Source organism: Ranitomeya variabilis, chromosome 2, assembly GCF_051348905.1.
Source record: "Ranitomeya variabilis isolate aRanVar5 chromosome 2, aRanVar5.hap1, whole genome shotgun sequence".
Classification (NCBI taxonomy): domain Eukaryota; kingdom Metazoa; phylum Chordata; class Amphibia; order Anura; family Dendrobatidae; genus Ranitomeya; species Ranitomeya variabilis.
The window spans coordinates 919,153,132-919,160,333 of record NC_135233.1 but is presented as its reverse complement, the minus strand read 5'-3'; positions in this window follow the sequence as shown (position 1 = coordinate 919,160,333).

Genomic DNA, 7,202 nt, shown 5'->3' with positions numbered 1-7,202 from the left:
AGTTCCCTAAGGGTCGTTTATTTAACCCCTTCACCCCCAAGGGTGGTTTGCACGTTAATGACCGGGCCAATTTTTACAATTCTGACCACTGTCCCTTTATGAGGCTATAACTCTGGAACGCTTTGACGGATCTTGGCGATTCTGACATTGTTTTCTCGTGACATATTGTACTTCATGTTAAAGGTAAAATTTATTCGATATAACTTGCGTTTATTTGTGAAAAAAATGGAAATTTGGCGAAAATTTTGAAAATTTTGCAATTTTCCAACTTTGAATTTTTGTGCCCTTAAATCACAGACATATGTCACGCAAAATACTTAATAAGTAACATTTCCCACATGTCTACTTTACATCAGTACAATTTTGGAACCAAAATTTTTTTTTGTGACGGAGTTATAAGGGTTAAAAGTTGACCAGCAATTTCTCATTTTTACAACACCATTTTTTTTTAGGGACCACATCTCATTTGAAGTCATTTTGAGGGGTCTATATGATAGAAAATACTCAAGTGTGACACCATTCTAAAAACTGCACCCCTCAAGGTGCTCAAAACCACATTCAAGAAGTTTATTAACCCTTCAGGTGTTTCACAGGAATTTTTGGAATGTTTAAATAAAAATGAACATTTAACTTTTTTTCACACAAAATTTATTTCAGCTCCAATTTGTTTTATTTTACCAAGGGTAACAGGAGAAAATGGACCCCCAAAGTTGTTGTACAATTTGTCCTGAGTACGATGATACCCCATATGTGGGTGTAAACCATTGTTTAGGCGCATGGCAGAGCTTGGAAGGGAAGGAGCGCCATTTGACTTTTCAATGCAAAATTGACTGGAATTGAGATGGGACGCCATGTTGCGTTTGGAGAGCCCCTGTTGTGCCTAAACATTGAAACTCCCTACAAGTGACACCATTTTGGAAAGTAGACCCCCTAAGGAACTTATCTAGATGTGTGGTGAGCACTTTGACCCACCAAGTGCTTCACAGAAGTTTATAATGCAGAGCCGTAAAAATAAAAAATCATATTTTTTCACAAAAATGATCTTTTCGCCCCCAATTTTTTATTTTCCCAAGGGTAAGAGAAGAAATTGGACCCCAAAAAATGTTGTGCAATTTGTCCTGAGTACGCTGATACCCCATATGTGGGTGTAAACCATTGTTTGGGCGCATGGCAGAGCTTGGAAGGGAAGGAGCGCCATTTGACTTTTCAATGCAAAATTGACTGGAATTGAGATGGGACGCCATGTTGCGTTTGGAGAGCCCCTGATGTGCCTAAACATTGAAACTCCCTACAAATGACACCATTTTGGAAAGTAGACCCCCTAAGGAACTTATCTAGATGTGTGGTGAGCACTTTGACCCACCAAGTGCTTCACAGAAGTTTATAATGCAGAGCCGTAAAAATAAAAAATCATATTTTTTCACAAAAATGATCTTTTCGCCCCCAATTTTTTATTTTCCCAAGGGTAAGAGAAGAAATTGGACCCCAAAAAATGTTGTGCAATTTGTCCTGAGTACGCTGATACCCCATATGTGGGTGTAAACCATTGTTTGGGCGCATGGCAGAGCTTGGAAGGGAAGGAGCGCCATTTGACTTTTCAATGCAAAATTGACTGGAATTGAGATGGGACGCCATGTTGCGTTTGGAGAGCCCCTGATGTGCCTAAACATTGAAACTCCCTACAAGTGACACCATTTTGGAAAGTAGACCCCCTAAGGAACTTATCTAGATGTGTGGTGAGCACTTTGACCCACCAAGTGCTTCACAGAAGTTTATAATGCAGAGCCGTAAAAATAAAAAATCATATTTTTTCACAAAAATGATCTTTTCGCCCCCAATTTTTTATTTTCCCAAGGGTAAGAGAAGAAATTGGACCCCAAAAAATGTTGTGCAATTTGTCCTGAGTACGCTGATACCCCATATGTGGGTGTAAACCATTGTTTGGGCGCATGGCAGAGCTTGGAAGGGAAGGAGCGCCATTTGACTTTTCAATGCAAAATTGACTGGAATTGAGATGGGACGCCATGTTGCGTTTGGAGAGCCCCTGATGTGCCTAAACATTGAAACTCCCTACAAATGACACCATTTTGGAAAGTAGACCCCCTAAGGAACTTATCTAGATGTGTGGTGAGCACTTTGACCCACCAAGTGCTTCACAGAAGTTTATAATGCAGAGCCGTAAAAATAAAAAATCATATTTTTTCACAAAAATGATCTTTTCGCCCCCAATTTTTTATTTTCCCAAGGGTAAGAGAAGAAATTGGACCCCAAAAAATGTTGTGCAATTTGTCCTGAGTACGCTGATACCCCATATGTGGGTGTAAACCATTGTTTGGGCGCATGGCAGAGCTTGGAAGGGAAGGAGCGCCATTTGACTTTTCAATGCAAAATTGACTGGAATTGAGATGGGACGCCATGTTGCGTTTGGAGAGCCCCTGATGTGCCTAAACATTGAAACTCCCTACAAGTGACACCATTTTGGAAAGTAGACCCCCTAAGGAACTTATCTAGATGTGTGGTGAGCACTTTGACCCACCAAGTGCTTCACAGAAGTTTATAATGCAGAGCCGTAAAAATAAAAAATCATATTTTTTCACAAAAATGATCTTTTCGCCCCCAATTTTTTATTTTCCCAAGGGTAAGAGAAGAAATTGGACCCCAAAAAATGTTGTGCAATTTGTCCTGAGTACGCTGATACCCCATATGTGGGTGTAAACCATTGTTTGGGCGCATGGCAGAGCTTGGAAGGGAAGGAGCGCCATTTGACTTTTCAATGCAAAATTGACTGGAATTGAGATGGGACGCCATGTTGCGTTTGGAGAGCCCCTGATGTGCCTAAACATTGAAACTCCCTACAAGTGACACCATTTTGGAAAGTAGACCCCCTAAGGAACTTATCTAGATGTGTGGTGAGCACTTTGACACACCAAGTGCTTCACAGAAGTTTATAATGCAGAGCCGTAAAAATAAAAAATCATATTTTTTCACAAAAATGATCTTTTTGCCCCCAATTTTTTATTTTCCCAAGGGTAAGAGAAGAAATTGGACCCCAAAAAATGTTGTGCAATTTGTCCTGAGTACGCTGATACCCCATATGTGGGTGTAAACCATTGTTTGGGCGCATGGCAGAGCTTGGAAGGGAAGGAGCGCCATTTGACTTTTCAATGCAAAATTGACTGGAATTGAGATGGGACGCCATGTTGCGTTTGGAGAGCCCCTGATGTGCCTAAACATTGAAACTCCCTACAAGTGACACCATTTTGGAAAGTAGACCCCCTAAGGAACTTATCTAGATGTGTGGTGAGCACTTTGACCCACCAAGTGCTTCACAGAAGTTTATAATGCAGAGCCGTAAAAATAAAAAATCATATTTTTTCACAAAAATGATCTTTTTGCCCCCAATTTTTTATTTTCCCAAGGGTAAGAGAAGAAATTGGACCCCAAAAAATGTTGTGCAATTTGTCCTGAGTACGCTGATACCCCATATGTGGGTGTAAACCATTGTTTGGGCGCATGGCAGAGCTTGGAAGGGAAGGAGCGCCATTTGACTTTTCAATGCAAAATTGACTGGAATTGAGATGGGACGCCATGTTGCGTTTGGAGAGCCCCTGATGTGCCTAAACATTGAAACTCCCTACAAGTGACACCATTTTGGAAAGTAGACCCCCTAAGGAACTTATCTAGATGTGTTTTGAGAGCTTTGAACCCCCAAGTGTTTCACTACAGATTATAACGCAGAGCCGTGAAAATAATTTTTTTTTTTTTTCTCAAAAATGATTTTTTAGCCCCCAGCTTTGTATTTTTACAAGGGTAACAGAATAAATTGGACCCCAAAATTTGTTTTCCAATTTGTCCTGAGTACGCTGATACCCCATATGTGGGGGGGAACCACTGTTTGGGCGCATGACAGAGCTCGGAAGGGAAGGAGCGCCATTTGGAATGCAGACTTAAATGGATTGGTCAGCAGCCGTCACGTTGCATTTGCAGAGCCCCTGATGTACCCAAACAGTACAAACCCCCCACAAGTGACCCCATATTGGAAACTAGACCTCCCAAGGAACTTATCTAGATGTGTTTTGAGAACTTTGAACCCTCAAGTGTTTCACTAAAGTTTATAGCGCAAAGCCGTGAAAATAAAAATTCTTTTTTTTATTTCACAAAAATGATTTTTTAGCCCCCAGTTTTGTATTTTCACAAGGGTAACAGGATAAATTAGACCCCAAAAGTTGTTGTCCAATTTGTCCTGAGTACGCTGATACCCCATATGTCGGGGGGAACCACTGTTTGGGCGCATGACAGAGCTCGGAAGGGAAGGAGCGCCATTTGGAATGCAGCCTTAAATGGATTGGTCTGCAGGCGTCACGTTGCATTTGCAGAGCCCCTGATGTACCCAAACAGTACAAACCCCCCACAAGTGACCCCATATTGGAAACTAGACCTCCCAAGGAACTTATCTAGATGTGTTGTGAGAACTTTGAACCCCCAAGTGTTTCACTACAGTTTATAATGCAGAGCCGTGAAAATAAAACATCTTTTTTTTCCCACAAAAATGATTTTTAGCCCCCCAAATTTTTATTTTCCTAAGGATAACAAGAGAACTTGGACCCCAGAAGTTGTTGTTCAATTTGTCCCGAGTACGCTGATAACACATATGTTGGGGTAAACCCCTTTTTGGGCGCACGGGAGAGCTCGGAAGGGAAGGAGCACTGTTTTACTTTTTCAACGCAGAATTGGCTGGAATTGAGATTGGACGCCATGTCGCGCTTGGAGAGCCCCTGATGTGCCTGGACAGTGGAAACCCCCCAATTCTACCTGAAACCCTAACCCAAACACACCCCTAACCCTAATCCCAACGGTAACCCTAACCACACCCCTAGCCCTGACACACCCATAATTCTAATCCCAACCCTAATCCAAACGTAAATGTAATCCAAACCCTAACCCTAACTTTAGCCCCAACCCTAACTTTAGCCCCAACCCTAACTTTACCTCCAACCCTAGCCCTAACCCTAACCCTACCCCTAACCCTAACCCTGAACGTGACTGAAATACGTGGCACTGAAATACGTGGCACTGAAATACGTGGCACTGAAATACGTGGCACTGAAATACGTGATACGTGGCACTTAAATACGTGGCACTGAAACACGTGGCACTGAAATACGTGGCACTGAAATACGTGGCACTGAAATACGTGGCACTGAAATACGTGGCACTGAAATACGTGATACGTGGCACTTAAATACGTGGCACTGAAATACGTGGCACTGAAATACGTGGCACTGAAATAAGTGGCACTGAAATATGTGATATGTGGCACTTAAATACGTGGCACTGAAATACGTGGCACTGAAATACGTGGCACTGAAATACGTGGCACTGAAATACGTGGCACTGAAATACGTGATACGTGGCACTTAAATACGTGGCACTGAAACACGTGGCACTGAAATACGTGGCACTGAAATACGTGGCACTGAAATACGTGGCACTGAAATACGTGCAACTGAAATACGTGGTACTAAAATATGTGGCACTGAAATACGTGATACGTGGCACTGAAATACGTGGCACTGAAACACGTGGCACTGAAATACGTGATACGTGGCACTGAAATACATGGCACTGAAATACGTGGCACTGAAATACGTGGCACTGAAATACGTGGCACTATGACTGTCAGAAAATGTTCATTAAATGGTTAGGGGTGAGGTTAGGGGTAGAGTTAGGGTTAGGGTTTGGATCTCTATCACCTTGATGGTGGTGGGTGGCTTTTCAGTGTGTTTTCTGTTTTTTTCGATAAAAATGCATGCGTTTTTAACGCAAACAAACGCATGTGCTTAAAAACGCAAGAAAATACTGCAGGTTGTATTTCTGAAAATGAACGCATGCAGAAAAAAACCGCATGCGTTTGAAAACGCGACCAAACGCGTACAAAAAAACCGCATGCGTTTTCAATGTTAAATATAGGGAAAAAACGCATGCGTTTTTTTGTGCAAAAAACGCTGCAGACAAAAACGCAAGTGTGAAACCAGCGACGCTTTTTATAGCAAAAAAGTTTTTGCGTCTCCACATTTTGAGACCTATAATTTTTCCACATTTGCTCCACAGAGTCATGTGAGGTCTTGTTTTTTGCGGGACGAGTTGACGTTTTTATTGGTAAAATTTTCGGACACGTGACCGTTTTTGATCGCTTTTTATTCCGATTTTTGTGAGGCAGAATGACCAAAATCCTGCTATTCATGAATTTCTTTTGGGAGAGGCGTTTATACCGTTCCGGGTTTGGTAAAATTGATAAAGCAGTTTTATTCGTCGGGTCAGTACGATTACAGCGATACCTCATTTATATCATTTTTTTATGTTTTGGCGCTTTTATACGATAAAAACTATTTTATAGAAAAAATAATTATTTTGGTATCGCTTTATTCTCAGGACTATAACTTTTTTATTTTTTTGCTGATGATGCTGTATGGCGGCTTGTTTTTTGCGGGACAAGATGACGTTTTCAGCGGTACCATGGATATTTATATCAGTCTTTTTGATCGCGTGTTATTCCACTTTTTGTTCGGCGGTATGGTAATAAAGCGTTGTTTTTTGCCTCATTTTTTTTTTTTTTTTTTCTTACGGTGTTTACTGAAGGGGTTAACTAGTGTGGCAGTTTTATAGGTTGGGTCGTTACGGACGTGGCGATACTAAATATGTGTACTTTTATTGTTTTTTTTTTTTAATTTAGATAAAGAAATGTATTTATGGGAATAATATTTTATTTTTTTTTTCATTATTTTGGAATATTTTCTTTTATTTTTTTTTACACATTTGGAAATTTTTTTTTTTACTTTTTTACTTTGCCCCAGGGGGGGACAATACAGATCGGTGATCTGCCAGTTTGCATAGCACTCTGACAGATCACCGATCTGCGAGAAGTGCAGGCTGCTTCACAGTGCCTGCTCTGAGCAGGCGTCTGTGACGCCACCTCCCTCCCTGCAGGACCCGGATCCGCGGCCATCTTGGATCCGGGTCTGGAGCAGGCAGGGAGGGAGGTAAGACCCTCGCAGCAACGCGATCACATCGCGTTGCTGCGGGGGGCTCAGGGAAGCCCGCAGGGAGCCCTCTCCCTGCGCGATGCTTCCCTGCACCGCCGGCACATCGCGATCATGTTTGATCGCGGTGTGCCGGGGGTTAATGTGCCGGGGGCGGTCCGT